Source organism: Balaenoptera musculus, chromosome 4 (genome assembly GCF_009873245.2).
Source record: "Balaenoptera musculus isolate JJ_BM4_2016_0621 chromosome 4, mBalMus1.pri.v3, whole genome shotgun sequence".
Classification (NCBI taxonomy): Eukaryota; Metazoa; Chordata; class Mammalia; order Artiodactyla; family Balaenopteridae; genus Balaenoptera; species Balaenoptera musculus.
Window position 1 is genome coordinate 73,289,207 of NC_045788.1, and position 27,363 is coordinate 73,316,569.

Below are 27,363 nucleotides of genomic sequence, written 5' to 3' on the forward strand. Positions count from 1 at the left end.
CTATTACCTTTCCCACGTTAGGGAAGTTTTCGACTATAATCTCTTCAAATATTATCTCAGGTCCTTTCTCTCTCTCTTCTCCTTCTGGGACCCCTATAATGCAAATGTTGTTGCATCTAATGTTGTCCCAGAGGTCTCTTAGGCTGTCTTCATTTCTTTTCATTCTTTTTTCTTTATTCTGTTCCGCAGCAGTGAATTCTACCATTCTGTGTTCCAGGTCACTTATCCGTTCTTCTGCTTCAGTTATTCTGCTATTGATTCCTTCTAGTGTAGTTTTCATTTCAGTTATTGTATTGTTCATCTCTGTTTGTTTGTTCTTTAATTCTTCTAAGTCTTTGTTAAACATTTCTTGCATCTTCTCAATCTTTGCCTCCATTGTTTTTCCGAGGTCCTGGATCATCTTCACTATCATTATTCTGAATTCTTTTTCTGGAAGGTTGCCTATCTCCACTTCATTTAGTTGTTTTTCTGGGGTTTTATCTTGTTCCTTCATCTGGTACAAAGCCCTCTGCCTTTTCATCTTGTCTATCTTTCTGTGAATGTGGTTTTTGTTCCACAGGCTGCAGAATTGTAGTTCTTCTTGCTTCTGCTGTCTGCCCTCTGGTAGATGAGTCTATCTAAGAGGCTTGTGCAAGTTTCCTGATGGGAGGTGGAGCATCTTGTAGAAATGCAGAAAGTTAAGGAAGTGCTCATCAATAGATGAATAGATAAAGAAGATGTGGTATACGCACACACACACACACACACACACACACACTGGAATGTTACTCTGCCATAAAAAAAGAATGATATCTTGTCATTTGCGACAACATGGATGGACCTAGAAGGTATTATACTAAGGGCAATAAATCAGAAAGAGAAAGACAAATACTGTATGATTCCACTTATATGTGGAATCTAAAAAACAAAACAAATGAACAAGCATAACTAAACAGAAACTTGAGTCATAGATACAAAAAACAATCAGGTGGCTGCCAGAGGAGAGGGTGGTGGAGTGGTGAGAGAAATAGGTGAGGGAGATTAAGATGTACAAATTTCTAGTTACAAAACAAATGAATCACAGGGATGAAATGTACAGTGTAGGGAATATAATCAATAATAATATAACATCTTTGTATGGTGACAGATGGTAACTAGACTTATTGTGATGATCATTTTGAAATGTATAGAAATATCGAATCACAATGTTGTGAACCAGGAACTAACATAGTGTTGTAGGTTAACTATACTTCAAACAAACAAACAAACTCATAGAAAAAGAGATCAGATTTATGGTTACCAGAGGTGGGGGTGGGGATGAAGGAAGGGGGAATTGAATGAAGATAGCCAAAAGGTAAAAACTTCCAGTTATAAGATACATAACTACTAGGGATGTAATGTTAAACATGATAAATATAATTAATGCCACTGTATGTTATATATGAAAGTTGTTAAGAGAATAAATCCTAAGAGCTCTCATCACAAGGAAAAAATATTTTTTTCTTTTTCTTTTGTATCTGCATGAAACGATGAATATTCACTGAACTTATTGTGGCAATCATTTTCTGATGTAAGTCAAATCATCATGCTGTCATGCTGTACACTTTAAACTTATATGATGCTGTATGTCAATTGTGACTCACCAAAGCTGGAAGGAAAAGAATCAGAAAAAAAGAGAATTACTAGATAAATGAAACATAAAAACCAAAGACATAAAATATTAATCCCAAAATTTTACATGATAATATGCTTATTTTATTTTTTATTTATCAAATTGTTGGGTATCATTGAACCTATTTTATGATTATAAATCCACAGTGATTGCTTAGAGTATTTTTTCTGATTAAAAATAAATTGTAGCACAATCAGATACCCTTCATCTGACTTTTAATATATTCTAATTCAATTACATAGAGCAGAGACTGGCAAACTTTTTCTGCAAAGGGCCATACAATCTCTGTCCATAGCTATTCAACTCTGCCATGGTAGCATGAAAGCAGCTGTAGACAGTATGGAAACGAATGGATGTGGCTGTGTTCCAATAAAACTTTATTTACAAAAATAGGCAGCAGCTGGATTTGGTCTGTAGATTGCCAACCCTTCACATTTTAGCCAAACATTTGTGAAATTTATCAGTTTCCCCAAGAGTATCTTGGTTTTCAAATCACTATCTTGTGAAGCAAACTACTCATTTTTTTTCTTTGTGGAATTTTTTTTTCAAAAATTTCTTGCTTTCAATGAATATTTCTTGATGGGCCTCATGAATACAGAAGTCTTTCCAATGACATTATAAAGTGAAATAAACATCCCTAGAGGCATGTTTATTAAATACATAGAGGTATTATTTCATTTAGTACCAGAGTTTCAATATTGTCAAAAATCTTCATTTAATTTCCATGAATTTTTTCTCTGATATTGTTCCCTTACATTGATCTATTTACCAGTTCTTAGACCAAGACTATACTTTAAGTTACTATAGTTTTACATTTTAATGTCTGGCTAGTTACTCAAAATTTATTTTTCCATGTGAACTTGAGAATCAAATTTTCAAGTTTTGGGACTTCCCTGGTGGCACAGTGGTTAAGAATCTGCCTGCCAATGCAGGGGACACGGGTTCGAGCCCTGGTCCGGGAGGATCCCACATGCTGCAGAGCAACTAAGCCCGTGCACCACAACTACTGAGCCCGCATGCCACAACTACTGAAGCCCACGTGCCTAGAGCCCATGCTCCGCAACAAAGAGAGGCCACCACAATGAGAAGCCTGCGCACCGCAACGAAGAGTAGCCCCCGCTCACTGCAACTAGGGAAAGCCCGCGCGCAGCAATGAAGACCCAATGCAGCCAAAATAAATAAATTAAATAAATTAAAAAAAAAATTTTTTTTTCAAGTTTCAAAAAATAACATTAGCATTTTAATTCTAACTGCAGAGATTAATATGGGGAGAATTACATGTTTATACTATTAACGCTTTTCATCTGGGAACATGACATGTCTTCCTATTTATTCAGGACTTTCTTTTTTAAATCCTTCGTTAACAGTTTAAAAGCTTTCCCCATATGACTTTCTCACAATTCTTTTAAAGTTTATTCCTAGCTGTTTTATGCCAAATGTTTATTATATAAGAGAGAAGCAACTTCTCTGTCACAGTGCTGTAGAAGTTCCCAAACACCTCCTCTCAGTTTCTGTAGTTATCTCACGGTGACCAGCATAGGTCTGAGGGCTACATTTGGGAATGCACCCATTTGGACCTCTCTGAGCCTCAGTCTCCTCTGGGCTGACATAGGATGGTAACCCCCTTCTCGGGGATTGTTATGAGGGAAGGTAAAGTGTTCCCAGAGGGTACAGAGCAGACCCCTAACTGAGGGAGGCTTTCTCATGCGCTCCTCAGGGCCCTCGAGGAGGCAGGCCTTCTCTGCCTACATCCCCCAAACGCTGTAGTTGTTCCCCATGCTTCCCACCCTCCAATCCCCCCTTCCCAGATCCAAGTCAGGAGGGGGTGGGGAGAGGGGAATCTCCCTCCTGGATGTGATGTGACTCCAAGGTACAAGAACTTGGGCACAGAAGCTCCTTGACAACCAGCCTATTTCCAATACTCATTCGCACCTGCTCTTATTCAGTGTCTTCTTCTGTGTCCTTTCTCCCTCATTTCCACATCCTTCTGCCTCTTCTGCCCCATTTCACAGACTATGCCATCTCCATGGCCTTCCTCCTCTGGTACATCCTCGGAGCCATCTTTCCCCCTTCACTCCTTTCTACTCTCAAGCCTTCTTTAATTGCTGGTTGTCACTCTGGGAACCCAGGACGAGTCAACACTTTTTATGCGCGCCTTCTCCCATCTTTGGTTCCTCCCAGTGGGAGATTGTTGAGCGCTCCTGCCAGCCTCAGCCACTCCCCAGCCTCAGCCCCACCCTGGTCACCTCTCACATCCCCTCCACTTCTCTTGCTTGGTGGCTGCCTGGCCCTGTGTGCCTCTGCAGGCTGGTGCTCACATGTGTCCCTTGCCTCTGGCACAATAAGTCACTGGGCCCCCGAGACTTCCCGTCATTTGCAACCTGCCTTGACCCACCTCCACTGAACTCCTCAGTCTGTTCTGCATCTTCCCAGCTTCTGCCCTTGAGTCTTGTTTACCTGCCGGCCTCAACCTGCTCCTCAGACCTCACTCTTGGCCCTGCTTCACTGTCTATGAGCATCTGTGTCACATTGTCCCACTGGCTGTGCTGTGGTCTGTAGCACTATCCAGTCTGGCCTGAGACCTTACACTCCCCTAGGACGTGACAGGTGTGTGTCCCTGGTGAAGGGATTTGCAGACTGTCCTGGTTGTCAGGGCTGCACAGGCCTCACCTTTTTCTGTCTCTGCCAGAGAGCCCTCTCCTTTCTTTGCCTGGTTAATCCCTACAGTCTTGAAAGATTCAGCTAAGGTGTCACCTCCTACAGGAAGCCTTCCCAGATATGTGCTTACCTGTCAGGCTGGCTCAGCTGGGAATGCCAGGAGGACAGAGACTGTGTCTTTCCAGGCCTAGGCAGAGCTGAAACTTAGAAAATATTTGTCCACTGAAAAGAAAATCACTTGCTTGTGATTTACTTGGCGCTTGGCCTCACATCTCCCTGGGCCCACCACACATAATATCTTTTGAAGAACAGCTTCTTTGATTACATTTATGTACTGTGGGGCAGGGTTTTGTGACAGCCATGAAAATGCACTGCTCAGGTCTCCTGCTGCAAGGAGCATAACTGACTGACAACCCAGTTGCTGCTCCTCTATGTCTACCGCCACCTTTGCCCAGAGGCCATTCCTTCCCCCTACCCTCCACCCTAGGCTGCTCCCAACCAACGCCTGAGCACAGTGAGAGTATAATGCAGGCCCATTCCAGCAAACCGTGGAGCTTCTCCATTGCATGACTCTGGCTGGAGGACACCCTATTGGCCTGATGAGAACCATCTTAGAACTGGGCTGTGACCTAGGACTCTTCCTACCCAGTCCTTTTTCCTTTCCTCTTTCCCTGAATCGTGGTCCAAAGGCTGCTCTCACCCTCTCTAGTTCCCTCCCTGTGGTAGCCAGTCTCCAAGATGGCGCTCAATGATCCCCACCTCCCAGTATTCGTGTTCTTGTGCAGTCCCCTCCCACATTGTACCAGGTTCGGTCTGTGTGACCAGTAGAATATAGCACAAGTGATAGTATGTCATTTCTGAGATAAGGCTATAAAAGGCACTGTGGCTTCTGTCTTGGTTGCTCTCTCCCTCTCTCTCGCTCAGATAACTTGCTCTGGGGGAAGCCAGCTGCCATGTTGTTGAGCAGCTCTAGCCCACACAGTAAGGAGCTGAGACCTCCAGCCAAGAGTCACCTGAGTGAGCCTGGAAGCCTTTAGCTGACCGTTTCCCCGGCTGACTGCTCAACTGCAACCTTCCAAGAGGCCCTGAGCCAGAGCACCTAGCTAAGTCTCTCCAGATTCCTGACTCTCAGAAACTGTGAAATAATACATGTTTGTTGTTTTAAGTCACTAAGTTTTGGAGTAATCTGATCTGCAGTAATAGATAACAAATCTACTCCCCTTCTTTCAGAGGCTTTTCCTCCAATTAATCTTTTGCATGTCTAATCCTGTCATGGCAACAGCTTTTCAGAGGACTGAAACAACATAGGTGTCAACAGATGACAATAAAAACAGGTAACAGTGGTGGACACTTCTAATCATGTATCATTTTAGTTAATCTTCACAACAGTCCTATGATAAACTATTATTGTCTCCATTTTATAGATGAGGAAACCAAGGCACAGCAATGTTAACTCTTTTGAATGTGGAGAGAGAACTTAGAATAGTAGAAAGAGCTGTGTTTACCACAGGGGCTGCTAGTTATGGCTCAGCTGTGTGACTCTGGACAAACTGGTTCACTCCTCTGGGCCTCAGTTTCTTCATGTCTACCATGAGGGTACTGAAATAATTGGTCTTTGAAGTCCTTTTTAAGGATAACAATAAGGTGTCTCTAGGATTCTGAGAGACTAACAAAACTAACATGTAATAGGTAAGATCATACACACAGACACATACACATGTGTACATATACAAACATATAAGACCCAAATGTCAACTGGAGTCATCCTTTTCTTGAAGTCTAGAGATGGTGGGTTCAAGTCCCATCCCACCTCCCTCATCAAGTTCAATTCTTCTCCCAGATACTGAGAACCCTTTGGTGGTGGGGGATTGGAGGGAATGCTCTTGTGTCAGCCCCCCACACCCTGACCCCTGCTCCAGTTTCCTGCCTGGTGACTTTTTGGGCTCTACCCTGCACAAGGCAGTTCTGCTTTTCTCTCTGTCCCAGTGCCAACCCAAATGTGAGACAAAGCCTTCCTCTCCTGGATCCTGGCCCTGTGCCCCAGCCCCATGAGGCACTCCCCTGTAGCAGAACACTGACTGTGGTCTCCAGGTCACTGGCCGCATGGCACAGCAAACAGCTGCCTGTCACAGAGGGGCAGGCAGTCTTCCTGTCACCTGCCTTAGGCCTGCCCCCAGCACCCCCAACTCCCAGCCACCCAGGCCTCCCCTTCTTGCTGCACAGAGCTGTCAGATAAAATACAGGATGTTCAGTTAAATTTGAATTTCACATGAACAACAAATGATCTTTAGTATAAATATGTCCCAAATACTGCATGGAATATATAAAATAATTATCTGTTGTTCATATGAAATTCAAATTTTACTGGATATTCTATGTTTTTATTTGTTAAATCTGGCTTCCTCTCCTTTTCCAAGGCTTCTCCTCGCCTCTCCCTCTAAGATCACCCCTGACACTCCAGATTCTATTCACTGTGTAAGTCAGAGCAATTCTGATCTCCCCAGACCTCATCCCCAAACTCAGCCCAGGTCCGTGCCTGTGTTTCTAAATCCCTAACGGACATCTGCTCCCTTATTGGCTCAGTGCACCTGCAGTTTATGGTTTTTTTCTTGAATTCCTTCCTGGTTCTCCTAAACAGTACTTTCATCCCCTGTTGCTGGTATAGAAGTTGTCTTAAACACAAAAAGGCTTCCCAAGCTATCATCAGGGTATAGAAGGGTTATCAGAGCCTTGATAATGCAAATAACACAGATAAAGAAGAATTTGCCAGCAGAAACGGGTCAAAAAGGAAAACAAGAAAGGGGGCCCAAGAAGCTGAACCAGGTGGGGCAGCCTGATGGGAAGGGAGAGGCCCTGGGACAGGAACACGGCTCTCCACTTCCCAGAAACCATAACCCACAGTAGCCCAGCATTAGCCGTCTGATAGTATCAGGGAGTGTGGGGGAAAACAGTTTCACCGTCAAATAAATTTGGAAAATTTCTTGTAAACTTGTTCATTTCACAGCCTTGAATAGGCCAACACACACTGTGAATTTCCAGGAGGGGGTTGAAGTATGCAGCCTTCTCCAAATGCAACTGGCTTTACAGGTCCTTTTTTTGGGAAAGTTTTTCATGTGAGAATGTTCTGCTTTGGGAAATGCAGCCTTATACTCCCCTCTCCCCTAATTCTGATTCTAGGCTCACCAAGCTACTTAATTTGAGTGTTCAGATACCCACAAGTTGTGAAGGAAATGCCCTGTCATCAGACGCAAGTGTTCTAATCCTTGCAAAGGGACAGACCCTACTGAAGATGAACAGACTAGAACAGGGGAGAATAAATCAACAGGCATCAAGCATTCAGCCACTTTGGGAGTTTTATCTTATATTTTCAGTTAACTAACTGGCATTTTGGTTTATATACCAGGTGTCCTCCAGTGGGTGTGGTTAGCAGGAATCATTTCCCCAGAGGCTGGGGCACTGACAAGACCTCACTCTTGGCCGCTGGGCTGAGAGGATGGGCCCGGCCAACGTGATCAGTAGGCTCCTTGTCACCTCCCATGGAGCACCTTCCAACTCTAGAATTATGGGCTTTAGGAAATGTGGATCTTTCATAAATGTTAAATTTACTGAGGATCAAAGGGGTCATCATGGGTCAACCATCTTAGCAACAGGCAAAATAGGCAGCTAGTGGCCTGAGGTGTATGAGGGAGGAGAGAATTGAGAAAAAGGGGAAGGATGACAAAGAAGAGGAGAGATGAATCAGGGAGGTGCATAATTAGACACGGACAGGAGATTTGGTAGATGCCCAATACAGCAGGGCAGTGGGGAGCAGAGAGGTGTGGGAAACAGGAGGGCAGAGGAACCAGGCTGCTGTGGGCTGGGGCTTCAGAGCAGTTTCAGGTTGAATGCAGGAGAACAAGCCAGGAGGAGATGCATGTCCTAGCCTGGGAAGGCCGAGAGATGGCTGTGGGTCTGCACAGCTACCTGGAGTTCTGCAGTAGTGGACAGAGTGTGGAGACCATCCCTGCGGGAGGCACCTGCTCTGAGCTCTCACATGGGGAGAAGGGGCAGGTGAGGGCCTGACTGGGGTGCTGAGTGATGGCAAAAAACCTCTGAGGACTGAGAAGTCAAAGCCTCCCATGGCCCATCTTCCCTTTCATCAGCCACTGCCATGGTCCTACTCCTCTGATCCAACCTGGTTGTAAGAGGAGAGAGAGCTTCTTGTGGGCCTGTGGAGACCAGCAAGGTCCCTCCCTAGGGGAGCCCCACCTTTGCCCCCACCTCTGCCAGGATATCATGCGGCTGATTCCATTTCCTCTGCCTGGCCCCGGGGTCTGAGCCCACAGTCACCTCCTCTCTGCTTGTGACAGCCCCACCCTGCACCCCATTCCCCACCCAGTTCTCACAGCAGCCCAGATTGAAACTGAATTTGAAACATTCCCTTACTTCCTTGTTCCTCTTGGCACTGGGATCACTGCTGTCTCAGCCCCAAACATCCATGGTGCCAGCACCCTCTGGAATCAGGGACCCACCCAACCCGACTCAGAGTCCCACAGTGTTTGACCTGAAAATGGCTATAGCAACTGACTAGTCCAACCTCATTTCACAAACAGGAACCTGAGACGCAAAGTGGTAGCAGCCGCCCAAAGTCACACAGTGGTGAGACTGTCCAGGTTTCGGTATCTCCATGACCTCCCTGAACCAAAGCAGCGCCCACACAGAGAGCTCCTGTGATCAAAATCCAGAGCTCATTTTTTCCAGCCTCCTGCCTCCAAGGGGTTGATGACAGCAGGGTTCGCTGCTGTCTCATAACCTCTGGAACATGCAAGGACCACTCTGGCTGCCCAGTGGCAAATCCAGTCCTCTTCCTTCCTCAGGCCCTAGCACATATTTCTACTCACTGACTTAACATAGGCCATCAAGTAAATGGTGTCAATCTAAATAAAAAGGTAAAATGAGGTAAGATAAAAATTGTCAAAAAAGGTGAGTTTATTCAGGAATAGCAGAGGAATTCCAATTCAGGACACACATGGGCAGGAACGTACAGAAGGGAGAATTCAGTTAGAGTCTGTTAAAATAAAAAACAAATGGAGACCAGCTTTGAAAATTCCTGAGCAGACAAAACCAGTTCAGTCATACAAACAAAGCTCAAGTCAGCTTCTTTTGCGAGACCAACCTGACTTGGGTCATTTCTTCTTCATACCTCTGGAAACCATAAGCAAAATTTCCCAAGGTTGATATGAAGCAATCCCTGACCAACTCTCCATCATTTAAGAAAACTCCAATATTATCAGTTTTCTGTAAATCTGGCACTTACAAAAAAATCAGTCTCTCAGTCCTTAAATTTTGTTTTCCTGAGGGCACAGGCAAGAGATTTTCCATTTTATTTCCTCAGGTTCCATTTTAGATGGAAATTCTTTCACATTTCCCCTTTTTGATCAAGATTTTTCACAGAAAGCATTACTCATCAATTATGCCATTCAGGTGTTTTTGTTAATTTTTGTCTAAGGTATAGTTCTTTAAAAGGTTTAAATGGTTTCTGTTTAAATGGTTTGTAAGCATTAAATTAAAGGCCACCCTGGTGGATTCAATGTCTATAGGGAGTCCAGAATTTTGTTTAAAGACGATTTGGAGTCTGCTGTAGTAATCATGAACATACTTGGCAGGCTTTTGGGTGCACGCCTGAAATTTGTTCTAGTTTAGTAGTTTAGAGAAAGCCCTTGGAATGGCAAGATGCAACCTTTGAGTATGGTACGAGCTTGGTCATATAACACACGAGCTTGGTCATATAAAAAAGCTGTGGTTGACTTAATTGGAATTCTAAAGATTGTTTGGGGCTTTCCCAATTAGCAGTTTTCATCCGATGCTGGGCTTGACCTTCTCCAGCAAACATGTGGACTGACTGATAAAGATCGGAGAAGTCAGGTTGATAAATTTGAATTGCAATACTGAATTCTTCAGCGAATCTGAGGATCCTCAGTTACCTTGGGAAAAATCTTTTATTATAGCTCTAAATTCAGCTTTGGTCCATGGTACTTAAGAAATCCTCAGGAGGCCTAATTTTATTTATTTATTTTTAATTGAAGTATAGTTGATTTACAATATTGTACTAGTTTCAGGTGTACAGCAAAGTAATTCAGTAATATATTTTTTTTCCAGATTATTTTCCATTATAGGTTTTTATGAGATATTGGATATTGTCACCTGTGTTATACAGTAAATCTTTGTTGCTTATCTATTTTATGTATAGTAGTATGTATCTGTTAATCCCATAAGGCCTAATTTTATTTTATTTTTAAAAATAAATTTATTTATTTAATTATTTTTGGCTGCGTTGGTTATTGTTGCTGCCTGTGGGCTTTCTCTAGTTGCGGTGAGCAGGGGCTACTCTTCGTTGTGGTGCACGGGCTTCCCATTGCGGTGGCTTCTCTTGTTGCAAAGCACGGGCTCTAGGCACGCAGGCTTCAGTAGTTGTGGTGCACGGGCTTAGCTGTGGCATGTGGGATCTTCCCAAACCAGGGAATGAACCCGTGTCCCCTGCTTTGGCAGGCGGATTCTTAACCACTGTGCCACCAGGGAAGTCCCAGGAGGCTTAATTTTAAAAGGGAATGTTTTAACAGGCTCAGTTGGTTAGTTTCAGCACTAGAGAAGGAAGGGAGTTCAGATAAAGGAAGGAGATTAGAAAACAGCAAAGGTGATATAGAGGAGGCAGAGTAATGGGATTAGGGAAACATTGGCTGGTGCTGCTGAGGAAGAGGCCTCAAATGCTTTTTAAAAATCTGGGCTAAGTGAAATAAGTCAGAGAAAGACAAATTCTGTATATCACTCTTATATGTGGAATGCAAAAAATACAACAAACTAGTGAATGTAACAAAAAGGAAACAGACTCACAGATATAGAGAACAAACTAGTGGCTACCAGCGGGGAGAAGGGTGGAGGGAGGGGCAAGATAGGGGTAGGGGATTAAGAGATACAAACTATTAGGTATAAAATAAATAAACTACGAAGATATATTGTACAACACAGGGAATATAGCCAATGTTTTATAATAACCGTAAATGGAGTATAACATTTAAATATTGTGAATCATTATGCTATACTCCTATAACATATAATATTGTACATCAACTATATCTCAATAAAAAAAACTAGAAAAAAATTTAAAATCTCCTTGTGTATTTGCGTCTGTTAACTTAGAAACAGTATTTTGTAAAGAAGCAGTTTTAGAATTCTGAATACTTTAGAAGCCTTTAGTTACCAAGTAAAATAGCTATTCCATTCATATGTTTAGTTCTATTGACACAGTCTTCTAATTTAGTCCATAGAAAAACAAGTTTGGGGAGATCTAGGGTTCCCCATAATGGCCATTGAAGTTCTAAATTATCTTTAGTAAGGTTGGTCCATTTAGTCAAAAATGCATCTGAGGAGAGACCATAATTTTTTAACATAAAACCAGCCAGGGTCCTTGAAGGAGGGCCACCCTTAGAGCATTCAGATGACCGGGATCACATATCTCAGAGGTTTTCTTCAGAACAAAAGAAAATTCCTAAATAGCCTGAAGGGGGTGGTTTCAGAGTTGGGAGTTGTGTTTTGTTTCACAGAGTGCCTTTCATGGGATTCTCTCTCTCTCTCTCTTTTTTTTTTCCCCTGGCAGACAGCCTTTGTCTCAGTTGTTTGACCCATGACCCCATCCCTTGTTACACAGAAATTGTCTTGCAGTTGGCAGGCGACCTAAAGTCAATCTGGCCTGTCCACAACCAACTTAGCTCTCATGGGAGTCTTGCTTCAAGATCGAAATCTCTCATAACAAGGAGAGGGGAGTGCTCTGATAGTGTTTATTTGCTTGACCTGTGCCCACCGATTATTTATTTACTTATTCATTCATTCATTCATTCATTTTTCTCTCAAGAATTCCAAAGGAATTATACCAAAATTCCAGCATGCTTCCAATAAGAAAACAAACAAGTACTCTCCAAAAAGGACAAAGACTTTAAATAGAGCCCAAGTAAAGTCATAAAGTTGGAGAACTCAGCCAAAGGGAGGGACCTCAGAATCTGAGCATAGACTCACCAAACTGGAAGTCATGGGTAACACATGGAAGCGATGAGTACAAGGGGCTCAGTGCAGGCACCTGGCTGTATTCTGAGGGTCGTCGTCCTTTAGAGGTCGTTTCCTTTGGATCTTACTTCAGACGCCAAGGAATGTTGATCTAAATAAAAAGGTAAAATGAGGCAAGCTCAAAATTGTCAAAAAGATGAGTTTATTCCGGAATAGCAGAAGAATTGCAATAGAGGACACGAAAACTGTAGCAAGCTACAGGCAAGTCTGATGAGGATTTGCGGTAGTCTGTATTTATGGGCAGGGACTGTAGAGAGTAGGGGACTCAGTTAGAATTTGCTAAAATAAAAAACAAACAGAGACCAGCTTTGAAAATTCCCCGAGCAGACAAAACCAGTCCAGTCATACAAACGAAGCTCAGTTCAGCTCATTTTGCAAGACCAACCTGACCTGGGTCATTTCTTCTTCATGCCTGTGGAAACTATAAGCAAAAATTTCCAAGGTTGATATGAAGCAACCCCTGATCACCTCTGTACCATTTAAGAAAATTCCAATACTATCACTCTTCTGTTAATCAGGGATTTATGAAAAATCAGTTTCTTGGTCCTTAAGTTTTGTTTTCCTGGGGGCCCATACATGAGATTTTCCATGTTATAGCTTCAGGTTCCATTGTACATTGAAATTCTTTCACGGTGGCTTCACCTAGGTGAGCCTCAGTGTATTCACTGGGGAAGAAATAGAATGGTCCCAGTAGACACTTCCTCTTCACAGTGGTACAGTATTTGTAAAGCCAAAATGAGATTCAGAGGCAAAAGTACTTGGGACGGGAACATGTGAGGCCCTCACAAGGTGATGGGGAAAGGAGACCTGAGTCTTGGCTCTGCTCAGGCCAGTGGCTGTGGCTGCCCTGACCCCCTACCTCCGAGCCACAGGGATTCTGGCTGACACTGTTCCCTCACCTGGAGGGTCCTTCCTCCAGCCCTCAGTGCACCCATCTGACACCACCTTCCTTTTAGGAAGAGACAGTGTCCCCTGCTTTGGGAATCAGATGGAACTGGTTCAAATCTGTGCCAGCTAGCATGCTGCATGGTCTTGGTCTCAACAGCTTCCCCTCCTCTTAGGAAAAGTCTGAGATCCTTCAGATGGCTGATGAGACCTACATCTGTACTCCTTGAAGTGTCTGTTTCTGGCTACCTGCCTCAGCATCACTTGAGGAAACAGGTAAAAGTGCAGGTGCTCTGGCTGAGACTTGGTGGAGGGTGGGCTCCAGAGCCAGCCTTGAAATCAGCTCCCCCAGGAGATCCTTATGCCTGCAGAGCTTGAAAACCTGAAGGATCTGACTCCTACCCAGCTCTCTAGCTTCATTCCACTCATTCCCCTGCCTTGGCCCCAATCCCTCTGGCCTTCTTTCAGATCCTTGATTAGGCCAAGTTTCTAGTCACCTCAAGGCCTTAGCACATGCCATCGCTCTGCTCACAGCCATCTTGCCCCACCCCTCCCTGGCTAACTCCTGCTCCTCCTTTAGCTCCTGCCTGCCCCCCGCTAAAGTAAGTGCTCCTGCTGTATATCCCTAGAATGCTCTCTACTTTCTTTCATGGCACTTATCACAATTTTATTTTTTTAATCTCTTTTCTCTGGCAACTTTACTATATAACTTTTCAAAATCAATTTCAGTAGATAAAATTTGCATGAAATAAAATGCATGTATTTAAAATCTACAACTTGATGAGTTTTAACAAATGAATATTGCCATATATAAGCACCACTATAATTGAGATAACAAATCATTCCTATCATGCCAAAACATGCTTTTTGCAGCCAATCTCTGTCCCAGGAAACCACAGCTCTGCTTTATGTGACTATAGTCTTGCCTTTTCTAGAATTTCATATACATGGGATTATACATTATCATGATTTTATATCTGATTTCTTTTGCTTGGTCTAATTTTTTTTTTAATCAATCATCAATTTTATACACATCAGTGTATACATGTCAATACCAATCACCCCATTCAGCACGCCACCATCCCCACCCGACCGCGGTTTTCCCCCCTTGGTGTCCATACGTTTCACAATTACTGTTTGCTTGCCTTTCTGTTTAATATCTGCTTCCAGACCAGACTGAGGAGGGCAGAGACTGGCAGTCTTGCTCCCCACTGCCTTTATCTCTGCTTCTAGTCTCATACCTTGCACAGACAGGTGCTCAATAGACATTATTTGTACAAAAAATTAACATCTGTGTTTAATTTTCTCATCTGTAAAACAGGATAAACACCTACTTCAAAAAGTTTCGATGATTAGAGATAATACATCAAAATGCCAAACATAGTGGATACTAAATAAATCATAGCTTAAAAAAAAAAAAAAAAGACCAGAAAAGTTAGATAACCAGCACAAAAGAGCTGGCATAGACCTTTACGCTTAGTAGCAAGTAAATTCCAGGAGGATGGTTCTGTTTTATTCCCCTACCTGTGCAGGAGGTGGCTGGCACAGGTACCAGTCATCAGGAACATTTGGAGCCTCTGGGGAAAGGGGGAAGTGAAAGGCAGAGGCTTGTGTGGCTTCGGGCTGCTTGCTGGAGGGACATGCCTCATCCCAGAGCTGGCCGAGGCCCAGAGGAGCTGGCGGGCAGGTGGCGGGCATTGCCTGTGTGATGCACAGAGGCAGGCTTATCTCTGCTCAAGCAGAGGGAAGACAGCATGCTGAGGTCCCTGGGTGAATGTAAGTCTAGCTGGCCATCATGGGCAACATAGCTTAGTCATGACAAACAAGATCTGTGCTGACGCATCTCACTCCACCAGACCACGGGATCCCCATGGCAGGTGGCTGGGTCTTCCTTCCTTCCTTTCCTTCTTTGTATCTATCTTTCTTCTTTTTCTTTTTTGTCAAATGAGAGTTAAGTATTTATTATCTGATAATGCTTTTAGTTTATTTTTCTGCAATGATTATTTGGGGAAAGACTGTTTTCAGGGAGGAAAAAGTGACACACTTACAAGGTTCCCAAAATTGGACAGAATGTTTATGAATAGAGCTCTTCCTTTAGGATTTTTCTACCAGTAAGCTCCTAGCACCTAAATTTTCACATGATGCACCACGACCTTTCTCAAAACGACTGCCAACTTCTACAACCCAACAGCTTTTCAACCCACCCAAGTAAGGGCGGTGGACACAAGGTAAAATGGGGCAGACTCAAGCGAAGAGTGAAATGTCAGTGTAACCCCCGAGGAAGGAGCTGTGGCAGCTTAAAACTCAGGATGTCTCTGAAAATATCAACACAATCAATGAGATACGAAACTGAATTTTCTCGATTTTTGTGGTGTTTAGTGTTTCTGTTAAAGTGATTCATAATTTTTGTGGTGGATTTAAGTTAAGAAGAAAGAAGGACAAAAATCCCAGAGCCACCTGCCAAGCACCTATTAAACAAAACCTAAAGTAGCTTTGATTCTCCTCAGTCAAGCCTTTTGGCCTAGGAGATAGATAACTGCAAAACCAACCTGGATAGGCTAAGTAAGGATGCAAAAGCCAAAATAAAGAAAAATACACAATCAATGGCTTGATGTTACATATGGCTGTAATGCGGAAATACTGTAAATGGCAATATACTGTTAATACTGTCAACTAATCAGAAACTTCTGAAAACAGGCAAGGCCTTAACCATAAGAATAAATATAGCTTATGTTTTAAGTCTATCAGCTTGGGATTGAAACTATTCCATGTCTGGTAGTGTACACCCTGAAAAAAAAATGCACAGCTAAAACAGATGAGACAGAAAGTACCCCAAACTTAAAAGACAAGAGCATATCTCTTAAAGATAAAAATCCTTACTGGAACCACAGAACTTACTGAAGGAGGGCCATTCCACTTAAGTTTTCTTTTCATTTTAAAACCCTATTTTCCCCAACTCTATGTACCACCAGTCCCTACATTCAGGAAACCTGCACAACCCTCTTACATAGTCTCATCCACCAGAGGACAGACAGCAGAAGCAAAAAGAACTACATTCCTGCAGCCGGTGGAACAAAAACCACATTCACAGAAAGATAGACAAGATGAAAAGGCAGAGAGCTATGTACCAGATGAAGGAACAAGAAAAAACCCCAGAAAAACAACTAAATGAAGTGGAGATAGGCAACCTTCCAGAAAAAGAATTCAGAATAATGATAGTGAAGATGATCCAGGACCTCGGAAAAACAATGGAGGTAAAGATCGAGAAGATGCAAGAAATGTTTAAGAAAGACCTAGAAGAATTAAAGAACAAACAAACAGAGATGAACAATACAATAACTGAAATGAAAACTACACTACATGGAATCAATAGCAGAATAACTGAAGCAGAAGAACGGATAAGTGACCTGGAAGACAGAATGGTGGAATTCACTGCTGTGGAACAGAATAAAGAAAAAAGAATGAAAAGAAATGAAGACAGCCTAAGAGACCTCTGGGACAACATTAGATGCAACAACATTCGCATTATAGGGGTCCCAGAAGGAGAAGAGAGAGAGAAAGGACCTGAGATAATATTTGAAGAGATTATAGTTGAAAACTTCCCTAACATGGGAAAGGAAATAGCCACCCAAGTCCAGGAAGCGCAGAGAGTCCCATACAGGATAAACCCAAGGAGAAACACGCTGAGACACATAGTAATCAAACTGGCAGAAATTAAAGACAAAGAAAAATTATTGGAAGCAGCAAGGGAAAAACGACAAATAACATACAAGGGAACTCCCATAAGGTTAACAGCTGATTTCTCAGCAGAAACCCTACAAGCCAGAAGGGAGTGGCATGATATACTTAAAGTGATGAAAGGGAAGAACCTCCAACCAAGATTACTCTACCCGGCAAGGATCTCATTCAGATTCGATGGAGAAATCAAAAGCTTTACAGACAAGCAAAAGCTAAGAGAATTCAGCACCACCAAACCAGGTCTACAACAAATGCTAAAGGAACTTCTCTAAGTGGGAAACACAAGAGAAGAAAAGGACCTACAAAAACGAACCCAAAACACTTAAGAAAATGGTAATAGGGACATACATATCGATAATTACCTTAAATGTGAATGGATTAAATACTCCAACCAAAAGACACAGGCTTGCTGAATGGATACAAAAACAAGACCCATATATATGCTGTCTACAAGAGACCCACTTCAGACCTAGGGACACATACAGACTGAAAGTGAGGGGATGGGAAAAGATATTCCATGCAAATGGAAATCAAAAGAAAGCTGGAGTAGCAATATTCATATCGATAAAATAGACTTCAAAATAAAGAATGTTACAAGAGACAAGGAAGGACACTACATAATGATCAAGGGATCAATCCAAGAAGAAGATATAACAATTATAAATATATATGCACCAAACATAAGAGCACCTGAATACATAAGGCAACTGCTAACAGCTAAAAAACAGGAAATCGACAGTAACACAATAATAGTGGGGGACTTTAACACCTCACTTACACCAATGGACAGATCATCCAAAATGAAAATAAATAAGGAAACAGAAGCTTTGAAACACACAATAGACCAGATAGATTTAATTGATATTTATAGGAGATTCCATCCAAAAACAGCAGATTACACTTTCTTCTCAAGTGCACACAGAACATTCTCCAGGATAGATCACATCCTGGGTCACAAATCAAGCCTCAGTAAATTTAAGAAAATTGAAATCATATCAAGCCTCTTTTCTGACCACAACGCTATGAGATTAGAAATGAATTACAGGGAAAAAAACGTTAAAAACACAAACACATGGAGGCTAAACAATACGTTACTAAATAACCAAGAGATCACTGAAGAAATCAAAGAGGAAATCAAAAAATACCTAGAGACAAATGACAATGAAAACACGATGATCCAAAACCTATGGGATGCAGCAAAAGCAGTTCTAAGAGGGAAGTTTATAGCTATACAAGCCTACCTCAAGAAATAAGAACAATCCCAAATAAACAATCTAACCTTACACCTAAAGGAACTAGAGAAAGAAGAACAAACAAAACCCAAAGTTAGCAGAAGGAAAGAAATCATAAATATCAGAGCAGAAATAAATGCAATAGAAACAAAGAAAACAATAGCAAAGATCAATAAAACTACAAGCAGGTTCTTTGAGAAGATAAACAAAATTGATAAACCATTAGCCAGACTCATCAAGAAAAAGAGGGAGAGGACTCTAACCAATAAAGTTAGAAATGAAAAAGGAAAAGTTACAACAGACAATGCAGAAATACAAAGCATCCTAAGAGACTACTACAAGCAACTCTATGCCAATAAAATGAACAACCTGGAAGAAATGGACAAATTCTTAGAAAGGTATAACCTTCCAAGACTGAACCAGGAAGAAATAGAAAATATGAACAGACCAATCACAAGTAATGAAATTGAAACTGTGATTAAAAATCTTCCAACAAACAAAAGTCCAGGACCAGATGGCTTCACAGGTGAATTCTATCAAACATTTAGAGAAGAGCTAACACCCATCCTTCTCAAACTCTTCCAAAAAATTGCAGAGGAAGGAACACTCTCAAACTCATTCTATGAGGTCACCATCACCCTGATACCAAAACCAGACAAAGATACTACAAAAAAAGAAAACTACAGACCAATATCACTGATGAATATAGATGCAAACATCCTCAACAAAACACTAGCAAACAGAATCCAACAACACATTAAAAGGACCACACACCATGATCAAGTGGGATTTATCCCAGGGATGCAAGGATTCTTCAATATACGCAAATCAATCAATGTGATACACCTTTTTAACAGATTGAAGAATAAAAACCATATGATCATCTCAATAGATGCAGAAAAAGCTTTTGACAAAATTCAACACCCATTTATGATAAAAACTCTCCAGAAAGTGGGCATAGAGGGAACCTACTTCAACATAATAAAGGCCAAATATGACAAACCCACAGCAAACATCATTCTCAATGGTGAAAAACTGAAAGCATTTCCTCTAAGACCAGGAACAAGACAAGGATGTCCACTCTCACCACTCCCATTTACCATTGCATCCAAAAGAATAAAATACCTAGGAATAAACCTACCTAGGGAGACAAAAGACCTGTATGCAGAAAACTATAAGGCACTTTTGAAAGAAATTAAAGATGATACCAACAGATGGAGAGATATACCATGTTCTTGGATAGGAAGAATCAACATTGTGAAAATGACTATACTACCAAAGCAATCTACAGATTCAATGCAATCCCTACCAAATTACCAATGGCATTTTTTACAGAACTAGAACAAAAAAATCTTAAAATTTGTATGGAGACACAAAAGACCCCGAATAGCCAAAGCAGTCTTGAGGGAAAAAAAAGGAGCTAGAGGAATCAGACTCTGACTTCAGACTATACTACAAAGCTACAGTAATCAAGACAACATGGTACTGGCACAGAAACAGAAACATAGATCAATGGAGCAAGATAGAAAGCCCAGAGATAAACCCACACACCTATGGTCAACTAATCTATGACAAAGGAGGCAAGGATGTATAATGGACAAAAGACAGTCTCTTCAATAAGTGGTGCTGGGAAAACTGGACAGCTACATATAAAAGAATGAAATTAGAATGCTCCCTAACACCATACACAAAAATAAACTCAAAATGGATTCGAGACCTAAATGTAAGACTGGACACTATAAAACTCTTAGAGGAAAACATAGGAAGAACCCTCTTTGACATAAATCACAGCAAGATCTTTTTTGATCCACCTCCTAGAGTAATGGAAATAAAAACAAAAATAAACAAATGGGACCTAATGAAACTTCAAAGCTTTTGCACAGCAAAGGAAACCATAAACAAGACGAAAAGACACCCCTCAGAATGGGAGAAAATATTTGCAAATGAATCAATGGACAAAGGATTAATCTCCAAAATATCTAAACAGCTCATGCAGCTCAATATTAAAAAAACAAACAACCCAATCCAAAAGTGGGCAGAAGACCTAAATAGACATTTCTCCAAAGAAGACATACAGATGGCCAAGAAGCACATGGAAAGCTGCTCAACATCACTAATTATTAGAGAAATGCAAATGAAAACTACAATGAGGTATCACCTCACTCCAGTTAGAATGGACATCATCAGAAAATCTACAAACAACAAATGCTGGAGAGGGTGTGGAGAAAAGGGAACCCTATTGCACTGTTGGTGGGAATGTAAACTGATACAGCCACTATGGAGAACAGTATGGAGGTTCCTTAAAAAACTAAAAATAGAATTACCATATGATCCAGCAATCCCACTACTGGGCATATACCCAGAGAAAAGCATAATTCAAAAAGACACATGCACCCCAATCTTCATTGCAGCACTATTTACAATAGCTAGGTCATGGAAGCAACCTAAATGCCCATGGACAGAGAAATGGATAAAGAAGATGCGGTACCTATATACAATGGAATATTACTCAGCCATAAAAAAGGAATGAAATTGGGTCATTTGTGGAGACGTGGATGGATCTAGAGACTGTCATACAGAGTGAAGTAAGTCAGAAAGAGAAAAACAAATATCGTATATTAACGCATATATGTGGAACCTAGAAAAATGGTACAGATGAACCGGTTTTCAGGGCAGAAATTGAGACACAGATGTAGAGAACAAACGTATGGACACCAAGGGGGGAAAGCGGCCAGGGGGTCGGGGTGGTGGTGTGATGAATTGGGCGATTGGAATTGACATGTATACACTGATGTGTATAAAATTGATGACTAATAAGAAAAAAAACAAAACAAACAAAAAAACCCCCTATTTTCTAGCAACAAGTTAAAGACAGCTCCACTTGCATTAATCTACAGAACCGTCCATATGCCAGTGTGAGGCTGCTATTCCAATACCAGCACAGCTAGTCTGCCTTTCCACTAGTCGTATTTTGGCAAAAATGTCAAAGACAGGACAGGTCGGTGGGTTTCTCCCTAAGAAGGTCATCCCGTCATCCCTCTCTTTCCCTCCCCAACACGATCCCCAGCTCACGCAAAAAAAAAAAATAAATAAAGATTGCAGTAGTAGCCTCAGCGTGCGCTGCCAGTCTGCCGGCATCGTCTTGCTGATCACTTGTCCAGAGCGTTAGGTTGTCGCGAGGAGCTGCATATGAGCGTGGACTCCCTGTAGGAGTCTCCACCATTGAGAGTGTCAAGCTTGGCAATAGCGCCATTGAAAGTGGTCTTGGCCAAGTGGCAGGCTTGCTCTGTGGCATTCTGGATCTCATAGTAGAAAACGCAGTAGTTAATGGCCAGGCCTAATCTAATGGGGTGAGTGGGCTGAGTGTGCCCTTTGCTGACCTCATGGGCTTCGCTACAGGTCTTCTCAGATGACTCCTCGAAGGTCACCCTCTTCTCTCCAGTGGTGGCTTTGGCCAGGTAGCGGTAATAGTCCCCTTTCATATTCAGGTAGAACACTTTGCTCTCATACTGGCTGTCCTGGCAATTCTTGATCAGGTAGTTATCCAGCAGGCTCAGCTCATCCTGACGCACCACCTTCCAGCTCCTTCTCTATTTTTTCATGGTAAGCACGCACCATGTCTACCTTCTCGTTACCCTCTGCAGATGTCTTCTGCTCAGTGCTACTAATGACCCTCCAGGAGGAACGGCGTGCCCCAGCTACACTCCTGTAGGCCACAGAGAGAAGGTTTCCTTCTTCGCTAGACACTGGCTCATTCAGCTTTGTCACGTTTTTCGCGGCCGCGGCCCTGTAGTCCTAGCGCTCCGCCTGCTCCACCAGCCGGGCTTCTGCACCAGTTGCTTGCGGTCCACCGTCTTCACAGGCTGTTTCGGGCCGGGCGAGGAGACCGGGGCGGCCTAGAGCCCGGGTGCCTGAGGGACCGACCCAGGCTGCGGCTAGAGCTGCGACCCTGGGACCGGGCGTGAGGCATCTGCCGGGTCTTTCTTATTCTCTGGGGGTCTCCCCTGCACCCAGCACAGAGCCGGGCACACAGTGGGTGCTCCCTTAATGATATCGGATGAATCTGTGGATTCATTAATGAGCAAAATGGCCTGGCATGGTGGCTTCAGTCTTGGGGGAGGGTCGTGGGCGTGTGTGTGACACTTTAATGGACCGGGGGCGGGGAGAGGATGACTTAAGAAGAGACAGGGGAGGCAAGGGCCTCAGAACTGGGAGTGGGGGTGGTCAAGGAGTTGAAGGGGTGGGGAGGCAGGCCTGGACTCAGCGAGACTTGGTGGCTGCCTTCAAACGTCTGAAGTGCTGCCCTGGAGGAGGGAGTTGGGGGCTGATCGGGCGTGATGAGAAGCCAGAACTCATTAAATATAAGGAAGTCTGTCTAAGAGTTTGTACTGTCAAACACCAGCACAAAGGTAGTGAGTTCCCCATCACTAGAAGGGCTCAGCCAGGGCTGGGCAGTGCTTGGTGGGGCTACTGTAGAATAATGTCTCAAACTTTTTTTTTCCAAACTACAACCCATATAAAAGTATAGCTCATGCTGTAGTCCTCCTCTACACATGCACAGAGAGTTTTTTAAAATGCTAGTGCTGACCCACTCTGTTCGCATGAGACCCTACTGTCTGGTGCTCAGCACAAGCCTGGGGAATGCATCACACTAGTTGGCCCCAAGGCCCTGTCAGGTCTGGGACCCTGTGGCTGTCTTCTCAAGGAATTCCAACTCCTGTTAATAGTCAGAGGAGAAAAACTCATTTAGGAAGGTAAATCTTCGTTTTAAAAACTCACAGAACATTTACTCTTTTCTTATAAAAGAGTACTTAGTGTTGAATATACCAAAGAGCAAAAAGAATGAATGTCACCGACCACTCAGAGAATGCCAATGTTAATATTTGTGTATATTTTATTCCAGGCCTTCTTTTTTTTTCTCATTGTGTATAGCTCTTTTAAAAACTTTTGCAATAACATGGCATAAATGATTTTGTGAACGTTTTACTGCACACTGTTTTATTGTTTTCCCGATTGCTGTATATTCTTCCACAGGATTATTTTTAATGAATGCATTATATTTCATTGTACTGATGCATCATAAGAACTGAACCAAATTCTAGTTGTCATCAATTAGGCAATTTCCAGTTTTTGCTATGTACGTATGTCTTAGTATACTTGGCCTGTAATTTCATTTGGATAAATTCCTAGAAGTGAATTTTGAAAAGTAGAAGTAAAATCTTAAGACTTTCATTATATATTAACAAATTACTTTCCAGAAATATACGAATTTATAATCCCAAGAGCAATTATGAACGTGAGCTTCTCTATATGCTCACCAATCCTGGCTATTGTCATTTATTTGAAATCTTTACAAATGTGATTTTTTTAAAAAACTGGTATCTTGTTTTGATTTTACATTTCTTTAAATACTAGTGAGATTGAAAACCTCTGGGTATTTCTTTGTTTATTCATGTCCTTTGCTCCCATCTTTATTTTATTTTAAAGTATTATTATTACTTTGTAATAATAACATATGATATTTAATATATAAACAGTAAATATATATATTTATAAACATATAAATATTATGTTTATATATTAAGGATATCTTGCAAATATGTTGCAAATATTTTTCTTCAGTTATTTAAAATTGCTTTTCAAGTTGACTTATGCTTTTTGTTTTACATACAGGGTTAACCTTCTTTTAAAATATTGCCAAATGTATTTGAAATGTTTGGACTTTGCATGTGATTCTTCTTTCTTCACTGCCCCCTCTGCCTCTTCCCTCCCCACCATGCACACTACAGATGTAGATAAGCAAGTACTCTTTATGGTTGGTGAGGGTTATCTCATTTTCCAATCTCATTTTTTTTCTGCCACTCTCCAGGTCACAGTCAGATTATGACCATATAGTTAAACAGAAGGGTCATGGAAGAAAAGGCAGCTGTGGATATTCTATGTTCTAGATTACTCATCCCTATAATCCCAAACTGCAGCCATGCTGGGGATTCAGGCCCCACTCTCCTTCCTGGGCACAAAGCCCTGTCACCCTGACTCTGCCCCACGTGGGACAGAGTGGGGTTAGCCTGCACTCCTCCTGGTGTCCTCACCCCTGTCCCTGATGGGCTTGTTGGGAAGATTCCAGGGTGGAAAGGCTTTCGAAGCCCTGCCTCTTGGGCCGGGAACAGCCGTTCCTGTCTGGGATCGGGCCTCTCACAAGCCCCAACCTCCATCTGCCTTTCCAGCCTTGACCGCTCCACCAGCACACTCTCTTTCAAACTACAGGTGCTTTCACCGTTGGAGGAGGTTAAGTAGCAAGAGTGAAAAGCTGTGGAGAGAGACAGACCTGTGTTCTAACTCTGGCTCTGGCCCCTGTTAGCTGCAAAATCCTGGACAAGTTACTTAACCTCTGAGTTACTCAGAGACACTTAGTTAGTTATCTGCATGCAAGTAATTTATTTACATATATGAGGCAGGACAGCAAATAGGCTGTTGGTAATGAACAAAAGCAAAACAGGATTTTTTTTTTTTAATGTATTTATTTATTTATTTTTGGCTGTGTTGGGTCTTTGCTGCTGCGCTGGCTTTCTCTAGTTGCAGTAAGCGGGGGCTACTCTTCGTTGAGGTCCGTGGGCTTCTCATTGTGGTGGCTTCTCTTGTTGTGGAGCACGGGCTCTAGGGCACACAGGCTTCAGTAGTTGTGGCACACAGGCTCAGTAGTTGTGACTCGCGAGCTCTAGAGTGCAGGCTCAGTAGTTGTGGCATACGGGCTTAGTTGTTCCGCGGCATATGGGATCTTCCGGGACCAGGGATCGAACCCGTGTCCCCTGCATTGGCAGGCGGATTCTTAACCATTGCGCCACCGAGGAAGCCCAGGATTTTTAAAAGACGGGAGAGGAAAATTTTTTCTGGGAACTGTGATTTTGTTTTTATATTTTCTTTGTCACTTGATAAGTGGGTGGCTGGGTGAGAGGCCCATTTAGGCAATCAGCCCTGAGCAGACTGGCTGGGCCTTGGAAGGCAGCAGTTTTCATTGTTTATGGATTCTCTGGGAAGCTTGAGAGTTTAGCATGTGGTATACAGGAGAGCAGACTCTGTGAGGTCCGCCATGCCCCTCATGTAGGCTGAGTCCTCACCACTCCCTCATGGGAATCTCTCCCAGTAACCACCTCCCGGGTTAGAACTGTGAAGGCTTTATGGGTAAATACCTGTAAACGTTAAAACAGTACAGTCGGGTCTGCTATAATGCTTGTCTCAGAAATACTAATTTGTTCCAGTGCAATTGATATATGAGGGAACAATTCGAACCTACTGCAAATTTCACATTTGCTGATGAATGATTTCATCTTTGGGAAACACTAGGTGAAAGCAGAAATCTGCACCCAGATGAACCAAGCTGCCTAGGAATACAAAAAACACACATGGCCACACCCCAGACATCTCCAGCTACCTCAGTTCACCATATCCTTCCATATCTGGTATCACATAACTGATACCCTCGACCGCCCACCATAACACGCAGCCACCCATGTCCAGGAGCCAACATCCCTTCCAACACCCACATCCAGAAGCCAGCTTCAGGTCTTTCTTGAGGTAAAGTGCCATACTTATTATGGTACTGATGAACTTCTTAACCATTCAATGTGTAAAACCATGCTACTGTTTTTACTAGGTGTATTTTTTACGTATCATTGACAAAGTTTTTGAGTGTTGTGCCCCAACCTCATTTTCCCCATAAGCCCTGTGATTTTTATTCCACGATTTTGCAGAGCGCTGTGAATTTTAGTAACACATATGCAGTACTATAGCCAGGACCAGCTACATAATATGTGGGGTCCAATGCAAAATGAAAATGTGGGCCCCCTTGTAAATAAAAACATTTATTGAGAATCATCAGGGGTCAGGCACTGTGCTGGGCGTGGAAACCTGTGGGAAGGGAGTACATGGCACTTGAATGAGTCGCCCTAGTAAACCCAAGGTAGGGGAAGGAGCCAACAAGCTGAGCCAGCTGGACTTGGGTTTCCCTGGTGTGGGATGTTGGGAGACAATTCTCCTTTGGTCTCTCCTGTTTCTGCAAGTCTCTGGAGCAGAGGTACTGACAGCCTTTTGTTCTCCACTATCTTTTCAAGGATGTTTATAAAGTGTGAACAGCCTTGGAAAACAGAGATAGTGTCTCCCTCTGGGACAGAAGACTAATTTGTTTGCCATCCAATATAACAAAGATAACATCTACATTGGGGGAAAGGTTGGGCAGGTTTTCTTGCAGCCCCTTACAAAGATTGGTGTTTTCTAAGGTCAGGGTTCCTCAGCTATGATACAAATCCATTGTGTCCCAGCATTCACTTGGGCCTACCTCTGCACTGCCCAGTGGGACTTTGGGGGCAAGGGAAGCCAATGTGAACATGAAGTTCAGGCTACTTGCTGCTCCTTGAGTAATAAAGTCCTTTGTCTCTGTCTTCTACCTGAATCCGTGAAACTGTGCAGGCCAGTCCAGGAGAGACCAGGAGGAGAGGCCAGGCTGGGGCACTGGGCACCTGGGAAACACCTGACTGACCAGGATGGCAGGCAAGGAAGCTAAGGTTTGCCTGGGAAAGAGCCTCAGCAAAGACCTGATGAATAAGCTTCATTCAAACCCTGAGGCACTGTGAGGACCAGCCAGGTAGAGTTGGAAATGGAAAAGACAGCTGCAGGGAGAAGGGAGCCGGGGCAGGAACCCCTGGGGGCAACTCGAGGGAGGGCCTCCTCCTTAGCAAGCAGGTGTAGGCCACCTGGAAGCGTGGTCAGAGCTTCCTGATTTGGGGGTGGGAGATGGCGGCAAAGCCAGTGAGGAAGGGTCTGAGGTCTCAAGGAATCTTTGGGCACCGGAGGGAAGCCGGGAACCTCTGGCCAGTGCTGTTCCTGTAGAAAGCCCCTCCTCCCAGAGATGACGACTTTCACACCCTGGTTCCCACCTACCTTCCCTCTCTCCCTCCCCTCCACGAACTCAAAGTCCTCCATCCCAGGTAGAAAACAGAAACACCCACCCAAGGAAACCCCCAAACACAAGTGCCTTCTGCACAAAGTCCCCCTCCTAACCCTCGCCTCCCAACACAGCAAGCTGGGAGATGTTGCTCCTTGCAA

General features: G+C 43.0%; 1 pseudogene; it reads right to left on the bottom strand.

Annotated features, from left to right (window-relative positions):
- Positions 1-27,240, bottom strand: part of LOC118894003 — a 43,413-nt pseudogene extending 16,173 nt beyond the window's left edge.
- Between the last annotated feature and the right edge of the window lie 123 nt (positions 27,241-27,363).